Raw genomic sequence first — 12702 nt, 5'->3', positions numbered from 1 at the left:
TGTCACGTCAACCGACCTAACAAATAATAATTTTAAGTAGTAACGTAATAAATCAAATAGAGCAAAATATATTAAACCTTCGAAATTTAATGAGTGGGGGCGGTGTGTGACTGTGAGAGAGGTAGATCAAAAAATGTAAGGGATGGCACATGTGGACACCGCTTATTAATGATTGACCGTAGAGAGCAAGTTAAGTGAGACCAACTTATGGAAAAGATCATCAAAGATGAAAAAGGAGATGAGCATGTATAGCGTCTGATTTAAAGACTTATTTGGAGGTTTGTTGACTGGGCATATGAGTTTCTGTCAGCTGCTGGCAAGGCGGTGTGCATTTAGAAGTTGTATAGTTGATTGCACTATAGTGTACCGTAAGACCTAGATTTTGTGTAGTTCATAGCCCAAGGCTATTTCTTCGTTGTTTATGGAGAGTGTTTTTAAAAATTTTGATTTCACTATTTTAAATGTTTAAGATTGTTCTCAAAAATAGTTTTGAAAACTAAAATTTATATTTTAAGCATGATGTTGTAACATAAAGATGTTTTTAAATTATGTTAAATTTCATTAATATTATGGCATTTCAATACAGATATAAGAGAATGAAATAAAAATGATAAAAGGGTAAGACTATGTACAAGAGAAAAATGAGAAATAAAGAATTTGAAAATTTTCTCATATCTTTTATGTTTGGATATGTGTCTTTTAAGTCTTCAATTGTTCATTACTTGTATTTAGGGGTGTTCATTTGGTTAACTGACCCGAAATTGCTATAATCGAATTAACCAACCTTCCAAAATTTTTAACCGTTAACCGAACCGAATTTTTTTAAAAAAACAATTAATCGAACCGAAATTTTTTCGGTTAATAAGGTCGGTTAACCGAATTAACCGAAAATTATGTGTTGTTCATTTTTGGTTAAAAATTACCCGAATTACCAGAATTACCCGAATTACCCAAATTGAATCACTACATAATTAAAAAAATTACATAAATCTTAGAATCACTACATAATTAAAAATATTACATAAGTCTTTGAATCACTACATAATTAAAAACATTACATAATTCTTTAATATTCTCCATTTATATCCATTTCATCTCTCCAAAATATCTCCATTTGCATTAAACCTAAAAAAAACATGTGCAAAAATTTAGCATATAATAGAAATATATGCATTTAAGAAAAATCAAATAATACAAACAAACGAATAGATTATAAATTAACAAGAATAAGATAGTAAGCATACCCTTCAACTCACGAAAGCTCATGAATCTAGGGTAGGCTCTAATGCATTCCAAGAAATGTCTAAACATTGAATCAATTAAATAAGTAGGAGTGATATGGTAAAAAAATTGAAACTATTAAAATAAAACAATAAACATACCATTTTCAATCTTGTCAAGCTCTTGGATTTATTCTTCAATCTTTTTTATGTCTTCTTGTGATGATGATTTTCGAATCCAATCTTGAGTACACACAAGAGCTTGTACAATTTTAGGAGTTAAAGAACTCCTATATTGATCAAGCACACGTCCCCCCGTGCTAAATGCAAACTCTGAAGCAACCGTAGTAACCGGGATAGCTAACACATCTCTGGCAATTTTTGAAAGAGTGGGAAATCTAAGGCTGTTCACTTTCCACCATAATAAAATATCAAAATCTTCAACAAATTCCTCATTAGCCTCAGCTAGATATTTATCCAACTCAGATGTTTTATCCTCACCACAAATTTCCAACTTACGCTTTTTATACACAGCTTGCATTCGCCTTTTCATTTTTTGTTATGGTTCACCAAAAGAAACATGTGTTGGCACACTCGATTGGCTACAAGTAATATGAAGTGGAGGCTTATAATCATCAAACAATTCATACAAAGATTCCTTCAATTTTTGCATCATTTCACAAGCTTTTTCAGAACTAGACATTTCACTAAGTGCAAATTCAAGATACTTTAGTTTTTGTCTAGGATCTAAAACACAAGCAACAAACATAAGCAAATTCATCTTATCAATATCACCCCGATACTTATCATACTTCTCTTTCAACTTGATGGCCATAACATTGAAATCAATATTACTATTTAACTGAGCATCTCGTAAAAGAATATCAATTTCGGAAAGCTCATAAAAAAAGTTATTGGACGTGACATATGAAGTGCCAAATATACGCAAAGTGACTTCATAAAATTGTTCCAAGAAATCCCTCAACTTTCTAACATTATCCCAATCATCCACACTAGGCCAACCCTCTCCCCTTTCAAGTTCAGCCCTAAAGTTTGTATCTTGCTCCTCAAATCTCTCAAAAGCTCTCTCAAAGTTCTGAGCAGTGTCTAACATTAAGTAGTTTGAGTTCCACCTAGTACAAACATCAATACACAACATCTTCTTGCCCTCCACATTTTCCACCACAACACACTCCTTAAACTTTTGTAATCTAGCTGGAGATTGTCTTACATATCTAACAACCCCCTAACACGTTCAACAGATTTATTCATTTCCTTTAAGCCTTCAACAACAATCAAATTCACAATGTGTGTCATGCATCTCATATAAAGATATTTACCATTTTGAACTAAACCCCCTCAAGGGTTAAATTTCTTTCTCAAATAACCAATAGCAACATCATTTGAACTTGCATTATCAATAGTAACAGTAAACAACTTATTAATTCTCCAGTTCAACAAGCATTTCTCAATCACCATCCCAATGGACTCACCCTTATGACTAGAAATTGGACAAAAGTTTAAAATCTTTTTATTCAAATTCCAATCGTTATCAATAAAGTGAGCAGTGATACACAAATAATTAACTCTTTGCAAAGAAGTCCATGTGTCAGTAGTTAAGCAAACTCTAGAACAAGAACTTCTCAAAAGTTGTTTTATCTTGACACTTTCATCTAAATACAATTGATAAACATCCCTAGTCATAGTCGTTCGTGAAGGAATATGAAACCTAGGACATGCCACAAACATAAATTTCTTAAAACCTTCACTTTCAACAAACTTGAAAGGTAATTCATCAATCACAATCATTTGTGCTAATCCTTTCCTACATGTTTCTTGATCAAATCTCCAAGTTGAAAGATTTCCTTCCCCCCTTCAACCCCTTTCTTGGTAAAACTAGTTGTCCTTGACTATTGTCAACAACATTACTAGGATTTTTCTTACATGAACCAATATGATATTTCAATGACCCTGTACCATTTTTTTCACATCACAACAAAATTCATTTTGACAATAATTGCATTTAGCCTTACTTGCACCCTCACTATTAATAATCTTAGTGAAGTGAGACCAAACTTCTGACCTTTGAGGAGTGGCTTTTATTTTCCCTGGTAGTCCCCTTTGTTTGGATTGAAGCTCCAACTCCTGAATTTTCAGAATCTATCGAAGTAGGAGGTGTAACACTACCCTCAATAGATGTTGGTTCGGTTGACATTCTACAAGAAAAAAATATATAATAAATTAAAATAATACAATAAACTTGGGGTCAAGGACAATATTATTTACTAAATGATATAAAATTAATTAAATATCAAGAGTTTGGTTTAATAACTTGTCAAAAACCTAGCATCATCAGTTAAGAATTGGTATTCCATTAGATGTAAATAGGAGGAATACGTTCGAATTTTGCTTTTCATCCATGCACTATACTCAACACTTAATTAAAAGGGCAGCAAATATTTACATTTAAGATTTATGTTATTTATGTGTTTGATATTTCAGTAACGTTCACTTTTAAACATAATTACTCTGTAATTTTTAAATCAGACACTGCCCTATCGATAGAGCTGTGTCTAACATTAAGTTCGTACCTTCCTATTCAATATACTAATAATTTATATTACATGTAGAGGAAGAAAAATATATATTACATAAATTTTAAGACACGTGAATGTTCATATTATATTTTTTAAAAATTATTTTAATACAGTAGCTAATATTGTCACGTCATACAACAAAAAATCAGATCAAATTTATCTTAAAAAAAGATTGAAAAATTAGTTTTTATAAAAATATAAACAATCACTCACTTGGGTACTGTACTAATTAATAAACAAAATAATATTATCCCACATCTCATCATCATTATTCATTTATTCAAATCAGTATATAGTTGACAGCAGAAACAACCCTATATGTTGCCCTATTTATGTGTATGAAAATCAAAATATTTACATTTAAGATGAAAATAAAAATAATAATATCCACATACTAATCAATATCCATCCACGTACTATACTCAAAATAATACTATGCTCATTTCAGTTTAAGTGATTCTATCGGTTAGGTTATGCTCTAACACCATGGTGCTAAGGCCGTGCTATACTCTCTTGTCTGATCCAATTGAATAGTATCTATAACCCAAACTTGATCTATATACTGTTTGAGTGCCAATCTGCACATGAAGTTTTGGCAGTGTTTGCGATGCTTTCTTAAAGAATATGAATTTAAAGAAGAATAAATGATTTTGTTATGGAAGACAGAAAAAGAAGAAGCTAAACCATGAAGTAAAGATATTGGAGCTCAATATTTTCAAATATATAGTAAAGTAAAATCCCGATTCATAATGCGTGACCTAGCTGAATTAGTTGCAAGAGCAATACGAAAGGGAAATTAGAAGAAAGCAAGTCTGGCCTTGGGTCTAGGTATTGGTGTGGTGGTCCAACTCGGGGACTCCGGCGGAAGAGAAATGGACAGCAAAAGCCAAAAAGGTGTGAAAATAGTGGGTTTTTTTTTCCGATTCTACTGTCGACTGAGATTGAAAATATTAGGGTGAGATTTAGGGATTTAGGGCTAGGGGCTTTAAGTTTTAAGTGTTAAGTGTGTGAATGTGTTATGTGTGAGTGAAACTAAACTGTTGAGAAATAATTGGGCTAGACAGCAGGTTGAAAATATTAGGCTGAGAAATGGATAGCAGGTTCTAGTTCGGTGCTGGGTTTAAATAATTGGGCTGAGAAATAATTGGGCTGGGTTTAAATTTACTTGATTTAGGCCCTACCCTGTAAATTTCGGTTTACCCAAATTTTTTTCGGTTAACTGACCCATTTCAAACCGATTTAACCATTAACCGAACAAACCAAAAAAAACTTAACCGAATCCCGACTGAACTTTTTTGGTTAACCGACCGATTAACCGAACTCGATCGGTTAACCGAAAATATTCGGCTTTAACCAAATAATGCACAGCCCTACTTGTATTTATACCATTTAACTAATATTTGGACACTTAGAGTTGTTGGAGGGAGTTTCTAGTCATTGGAGGAATTAAACTCATGCATTTAATGCAATTTGAAGGGTCAAGTATTAATACTGTAACATCCCGTATTTTAGTAGTACAGGAAACGGTGATTTTGGAACTTTGTATTCTGATGATTGAGTCAGTAAATATTATTTTATAATATTTACGAGTCTATTATAGAGAAAAAATTAAGTCTTAGTCCAATAATTTTAACGATTGAATAATTAATTAAAAAAAGATTAAATTGTAAAAGATGTAAAACTTAATTGCTATTTAATTTTATTAATTAAATGGCTTATCTAGTGCATGATTTGTTTAGTAATTTATATTGTTAAGTTAAAAATAAAAATAGAAAAAGTTAATTTAATAAAAACAAAACAAGGGTCATCTTCCCCATTTTGATTTCTTCTACTCAAAACCAGAAAAGAAAGAAAGTAGCCATAGTCATTTTATCCAAGCTCAATCAGCCCTTGCATGTGAGTACTCCCTAAGCCTGTTTTTAGTAATTTTATGTTTTTGAATTTGTTGTAGATTAATCTAACTAACCTAGAAATTATTTCATAAAATTGTTAAAGTTTTTGGAACTTACCATTAATGAATTCTAGATGTTCAAGAGGTTAAATGATAGATTTACAAGTTTGGTTGTTAATTAGGACTATTTTGTAAAGGAATTTTTGTTAGTTTTGAGCTTAGGGACTAAAATGAAAATAAGTTAATCTTATCATGAAAATGTTGTAAATCTTTAGTATTTGAAGACTAGTTTGGGATGATTGTATAATTGATTTTAAGTATTGGGGATTAAATGTGAAATTATAATAGTTTTAGTTTTAGAGACTAAATTGAATAAAGTGTAAAAATTTAAGGAAATTTTGTAAAATAAAATTAAGGGGTAATATACATGAAAAGTGAACATGGTAATGTAATTCAATTTATCAAATTTAATTTAACTATTATATAGATCAAGGATTGAACCGTACGGAGGAAAATCAGGGAAAAGGGAAAATCGTAGAATAGTCCCTACGAATCAACTCTATAGTTGAATATATTAGGTAAGTTCATAATGTATCGAAATGATTTGACACATTTTGTTTGCTGTTAAATTATGTGTATATATATATGTTGTTGATATTGTAAGTTGACCTTGAAATGCTATATATAATTGTTAAGGTGAGTAAGGACTAAATTAAGAATTGTAAAATACTAGTGTAATATGATGCGTACGGATTTTTGAAGGAATGTGATTAGTTTACAAAATGTGTATGGATAACATGGAAATGTTCTGAATTATAAGTGTTACGAATTTTGTTTTAATGCTCATTTGAACATAGTAAACGATTGGGATACGTTTGGTATGCTAATAAGGTTAGAATGCGCGCTTGTACGGGTTTGCACTTTGGTGCCTTTCATCACAATCGTTTGCACTCTGGTGCCTCTGATTGCACAATCGTGCCTCTGCTTTCACTATGATGCCTTCGTATAGCATTACGATGCTCTCTAGTGTAGTGTAGTTACCAGGGTATCCGAATTGTGTTACTATAGTTCATCGGGCTAGTTAAATTTGTGATTAATTATAAAAAATATTTATTGAATTATGTGAATATACATGAATGATTTTGATTGAATATACATGAATGATCTTGATTGAAAATATATGAATGATCTTGACTAAATTCTTGGTGATTTGATCTTGTGAAATTCTCACATGTTTTTGTAAATTGAATGTCAGGTTACCTTTATCTAAGTTTTTTTAATTTCAATTGCTTGAATGAGGTAAGTTGGTTTAGAATTTAACTAAGAACTTACTAAGCTCTATAAGCTTACTCTGTTTCATTTTTTTGTTTCCTATAGTAAACGTTTTGCATAACTAGGTAGTTGGATTAACTTCAAGGCTCACACTATCAAGCTTCAGTCTCGGTAGATTTTGACTCTTTTTATTCTGATTTTGTAGCATGTATATAGGTTGATGGTTTTTAAATTCTAGGTTGAAGTTGCAATGTATTATAATGGTTGTCATGTGGTAGGTTGAATCTAAAGATTACGATGGTATGCATATATGGTAAATGTTGAAAGTACGTGTGGAAATGATATGCTTAATTTTAGGTCATGAAATGGTTAGAAAATGGTATTATTCGATGAAATGTAGGGAATGTGTGATAGTTGATAGTTGTAGTATATGCATTATTTAAATTAAGTTATTTCATGGATATGGTAAGTTTTGAATATGAACCAAAATACTTGTATGATTGAGATATATGTATAACCAATTTTGGTAAGAGATAAGCATGTTTTAGGCTTGATAAAATGTAAAGATTAGGAAGCATTTTTTGTAAGAAGCATAAGGATGATATATGCTTGTATGTGTGATTAAGGTTTTTATATTTTAAATTTAGTTGTGATGGTGCCATAATGGCACATTGAGTAGGCATTTTAGTTTGAAATGCGTCATGTTTAAGTTTGGTATTTGAGTGTGTATTGAGCATGTTTACAAAGTATTATTGTTTGCCTTTGGAAGTATTCAAAATACTTGTAATGGTTTGAATGAGTTTCATGCAAGTAATTTGTATACCTATAAGTATTTATGAGTTAGGATTGAAGTTTGGGCATGAAATGAACTTTCAAATTTGTGATTTTCATCATCCAGAAAGAAAGTATTGATAACTGGGACAAAAAAATCAATACTTTACTAAATGAACAGTTTTCAAAATTGGCAGAGTATATATTTGGTATCGATAATTTTGTTTAGTATTGATATATTATAACTTTTATCAATACCTAAAATTGACAAAATGCCAAAATGGTATCCATAAAGTTTTTCGTATTGATACTTGTTAGAAAATATTGGTACTTTTATTCAATATCAATACTATATTCAAGTTTTAAAAATTTATAAACATGCTCAAGTATAATTTAAAAGTGGTTTCAAGTTTGATATAGTACTGTTTTCATTTGTGATAACTAATGTGTGTATAAATATGAGCAATCAATGTGTTAAATTGAATGAGTTTGTTTCAGTATTAATTGTAGCATTTCACAACTCGAGTCTGGCGACTGAATCAGGTACGGGGTGTTATAGATACTTGGAGGATAGGTATCAAGACTTGGCTAAAAACTAGTCATTAGAAATCTTAAGATTTCGAGACCTAACAAACAAGTCTCAATACTTAAGGTAGTAAGTCTTGAGACTATATTGCTTTCAAAAGACATGTGGTTATTGTTTTACAAGTTTAGATACTTGCACCCTAAAGTCTCGAGACTTGGCTGCTAGGTATCAAGACTTGGCATAAAAGTCTCAATGTTGAACCCTTCTCAAAATCTCTATTAGAATTTTTTTTAGGTATCGAGACTTGGGAGACTAAATCTCGATACTTTGCTTGAGAAATACTATGTAAGGCGTAGAAACACTTTCGAAATGTCTTAAAGATGCTAAATTTTTTTTGTGAATTGTTTAATTCATTTAAGAGCATTATTTTTGAGTTTGTAACACTTAAAAAATGAGTTTTACATGTTTGATTAAGGAATTTTGAAATTTATTTATTTTATATCAAAACATTTGAAAATCATAGCTAACACCCAAGATCCCTCCAAATTGGTTTAAAGAGTTTTCCAAGCTTTTTAAAGGCTAAATATCAATATCATTAATCTAGGTATAGGTAAATTCCCCCAAGTATCATTGCATTGCAAGTTAGTAGCCAAAAACACTCTCTAATGGTGTAAAGTATTGATACCCAATCTTAAGGTACCCCAAGTATTGATGCGTAGGCCTTATGTATTAGTGAATTGGAAATTAGTAGCCAAAAACATAAAATTTCTAACTCATAAGATATCAATACCTATCTTGAAGGTAATAGTACCTAGTAATTTATGATAATTATTTTTATGCAAGGTATCAATACTATTGGATATGGTGCCTTAAGTGTAGTATATTCGTTTTGCATACTCGTATTTTTCTAACAAATTGATTAATAAAATAATCCATTATTTACATTAATATTCTTTGTATAATGTCCTTAATGGTTTTTGCACGCAAAGTAAAATAGAAGCAAATATTGGCTTAGTGATTATCTAACATTTAACTAATACTAAGCGGTATTACAGGGTCGAATCGTAATATGGAAAGTTAACTTACATTAGTAGATAATCTAAACACGTCATTAGTCTAATTGGAAATGAAGAAGCTTATTGAAAGACTAATATGTCACCTATCAAGTCCAATTAGGGAGATGCTTCGTCTTAAACATCAGAGCGAATGACTCCCAAACGATAGACATAGATGTGACTGACAAGATTGACAGTACATCGAGCAAGACCGAAGTAGAATAGATCATATATCACTTTATGGATTTATTCACTTGTGGCATTCATAGTGTAACATACTTAAATCCTGTGGATGATGGACTATTTATGCATAACTCGTATACTTTGATTTAAGTAAAAGCTCTAGTTCAAATAGATAATGAACTGAAAGCTGGTGTGTTGAGTATACGTGTTTTGGAATATGTGGCATCATTCACAATAGTGGAATTCATAGCCTGACTAAAGGATAAATGATATCCTCTCATCGGCATTACATGATAGATGAAAAGTAAAGATGGTTACTGGTCATATGTCTTTGTGATAAATGACTTGATTACTATTGGATAGTAATTGACTTTCATGAAGGAAGATGTTAGGAGAACAAATTTATCCCAAAGAGATTAAGAAAACCTTATGAGGGTAATACACCTTATGGCAAGGTCATTGGAAGAGCACTGATTAAATAACTTTTGTAATGGTATGTAATTAGTGAGAGCTCAATCAAGATACTATAGTAAAATGACTTTTTGACTAAATGAGTTTATAATTAATAGGTGAAAAGTTAAAAACTTAATTATAAATCATTTGAGCCCTAATTATATATGTTTAATTGATCTTTTCGCTAACTCATTAAAACCCAAAATGAATTGCATGTAGAACCAAATGAATGGAAATGAAGAAGTTAGAGAAATAGGTCGCATTCATAAATGAATGTGTTTTCTCGCTAAGTATAGAATTGACTTAAAAGTTAATTTAGTGTTTTTTAATTATTATTTAATTAATTCTAATTAAATAATTGAAGTTCTAATTGAAATTAAATTAATTAGTTATTTTGAATCCATTGAATATGGAAATTAAATATATTTCCTCATATTTTTTTTACAGTAAAATTGTTACGACTTTAACAGAATTAGAATTAGATTGGATAAATTATATTTAATTGGCAAATTCATTTAGTTAATAAATTAATATTTATTTTTAGAAATAGAAAATAAATATTGGGTTGGATTAAATTATAAAATGTTGGGTCAAAAGTCTAATAAGCATATATAATTGGACCCAATACATGAGAGGCCCAATTTGCCTCATATAAATATGTAAGGGGCAACAACCCTAAGGGAATTGAGAGGGTGTGTCGCCCCCACCCCTCTTCTAGTTTGACTAGAATATTTTTTTATTAAATAAATATGACTTTTGTTAACTTTATTCAACCAAGATTCTCTTATCTCTCACTATAAATAATTGACTCTAGTAGAGTTATTGACTTTAGTTTTTACACATCAGTTCCATATATTGTTATTCTGCCAAAAATTAGTGGGAATTTATTTTCTAATAACAAATAATATTTTTTTGGAATTACAATTTCTACAGATTTCGATTTGAGAGAATTACGTTCCTACTGAAAGTAACAAATCATTGTTGGTTTTGGGTTTGGTTCATGTTGCTTAAGCCCACACTTGACACAATTCAGGATACAAGGATAGTGGAGAAGATTGTTCGGTTGAAAGTTGGGAATAATACATATCCATCTCATAAAAAACACACTCACTCTTTGGGAAAAAGTTTATTGCTATAAATATCACAAACTAGCTTGGTTTTAAAATTTTTAAACTTTTGTCATGGCTGAAAATCTTTTGTAAACCAAATATTTTCCAATAATTGGTACAAGGCCAGGTTGTGATATGCTTATAGGGTAAACCAATATCAAATTTTCTCTCTTACTCATGTTTGGTTAATTTTGATCAAATGTGACTGTCTTGTAATTATATGCATATTTTGGGTTATGTATGAGAATGATTTTTTTATTTTATTATATATATAATAAAGTAATTTTGTCAAAGTTGTGATTCCTAGAAATTAGATTGGATGTAAATTTAGGTTTTATTAATTTTTTTGGGATCCATAATTAGATCATGGACTATCATCTTTACATAGATTTTATTTTATTTATTTTAAAATAATTCATGAGAGTCGAAAACGAACTTTAAGGTTTTTTTTGTGACAAAATTTTATGCTGAATCTCGGAGACCCAAGACATGCAAACCTAACCTAGCCAACCGGTAAAAGATTGGAAATGAGTCAATCGACAAAACTCGATGGCGACTGCTGATGGCCGACAGTTGGCCAACCAGAGTTATGAATTCCACTATTATAATGTCAATGAGAGGATATCATTTACGCATTAGTTAGGATATGAATTCCACTATTGTAAATGATGCTACATAGTGTAGAAGTTATATACCCAACGCACCAACTTTTAGTTTATTATCTATTCAAATTCAAGTTTTTACGTACATCAAAGTATATGAGTCACATATACATAATCCATCATCCACTCAGGATTAAGTTATGCCACACTGTGAAACTCACAAGTGAATGGATCCATAAACGAATTTAGGATCTATTATATTTTGGTCTTGTCTGATGTACTATCATTCCATTCATTCAAATATATGTCTCTATTTTCTTAGAGTCATTCACTTTGATGCTCAAGATAAAACATCTCCTCATTTGGACTTGATAGACGACATATTAGTCTTTCCATCAGTTTGTTCATTTTAGATTACACTAATGACATCTTTAGGTTTATCTACTAATACAAGTTCTCTTTTCATAGTACAATCCAACCATGTAATACCTCTTAATATTAGTTAAACCTTGGATAACCAATGAACCAATATTTGTTTCCATTTTGTTTTCTAGTAAAAAAAAATCAAGGAAACTATACAAAGGATATTAATGTAACTAATGGATATTTTATTAAACCAATTTGTACGAAAAATACAAGTATACTTAGACGAAAATACTACACTAAGGGCACTAGATCCCAACAACTTTCGCTATCCTTAACATTATACTTACGAAAGAAAATTTATTACTTTAATTTTAGCATAAGCCACGGATAAACATAGAGATATCTTTCTCCTCTTCAATAAGCTTAATAGAAGAAACATCATACTCTCCAAGATAAGGGAGCTTAAGTAAAACATGTACATCTTCAGAAGTAAATCAAACTCACCCCAAATGGTAATATATTGAATCTAATGCCATTAGTGTAGTTTTTCATCATAATGTACTTGTAATTTTTCAAACAAATTAGTTTAATAAAATTCTATCATTCACATTAATATTGTTTGTATTTGTCTTCAACGATTTTTGCACGCAAAGAAAA

The 12702-nt window shown here is 30.4% G+C and overlaps 1 long non-coding RNA gene across 1 annotated transcript; it reads right to left on the bottom strand.

Annotated features, from left to right (window-relative positions):
- Positions 1-1060: 1060 nt before the first annotated feature.
- LOC107908285 (uncharacterized) lies at positions 1061-1412 on the bottom strand. Its single transcript, XR_001686954.2, has 3 exons — positions 1383-1412; positions 1245-1303; positions 1061-1125 (listed from the first exon to the last, which is right to left on the bottom strand). It is a non-coding gene; the product is annotated as an uncharacterized lncRNA (long non-coding RNA).
- Between the last annotated feature and the right edge of the window lie 11290 nt (positions 1413-12702).

The sequence above is a fragment of the Gossypium hirsutum genome, chromosome D02, assembly GCF_007990345.1.
Source record: "Gossypium hirsutum isolate 1008001.06 chromosome D02, Gossypium_hirsutum_v2.1, whole genome shotgun sequence".
NCBI classification, from domain to species: domain Eukaryota; kingdom Viridiplantae; phylum Streptophyta; class Magnoliopsida; order Malvales; family Malvaceae; genus Gossypium; species Gossypium hirsutum.
This window is presented reverse-complemented; position numbering and strand designations above follow the sequence as displayed.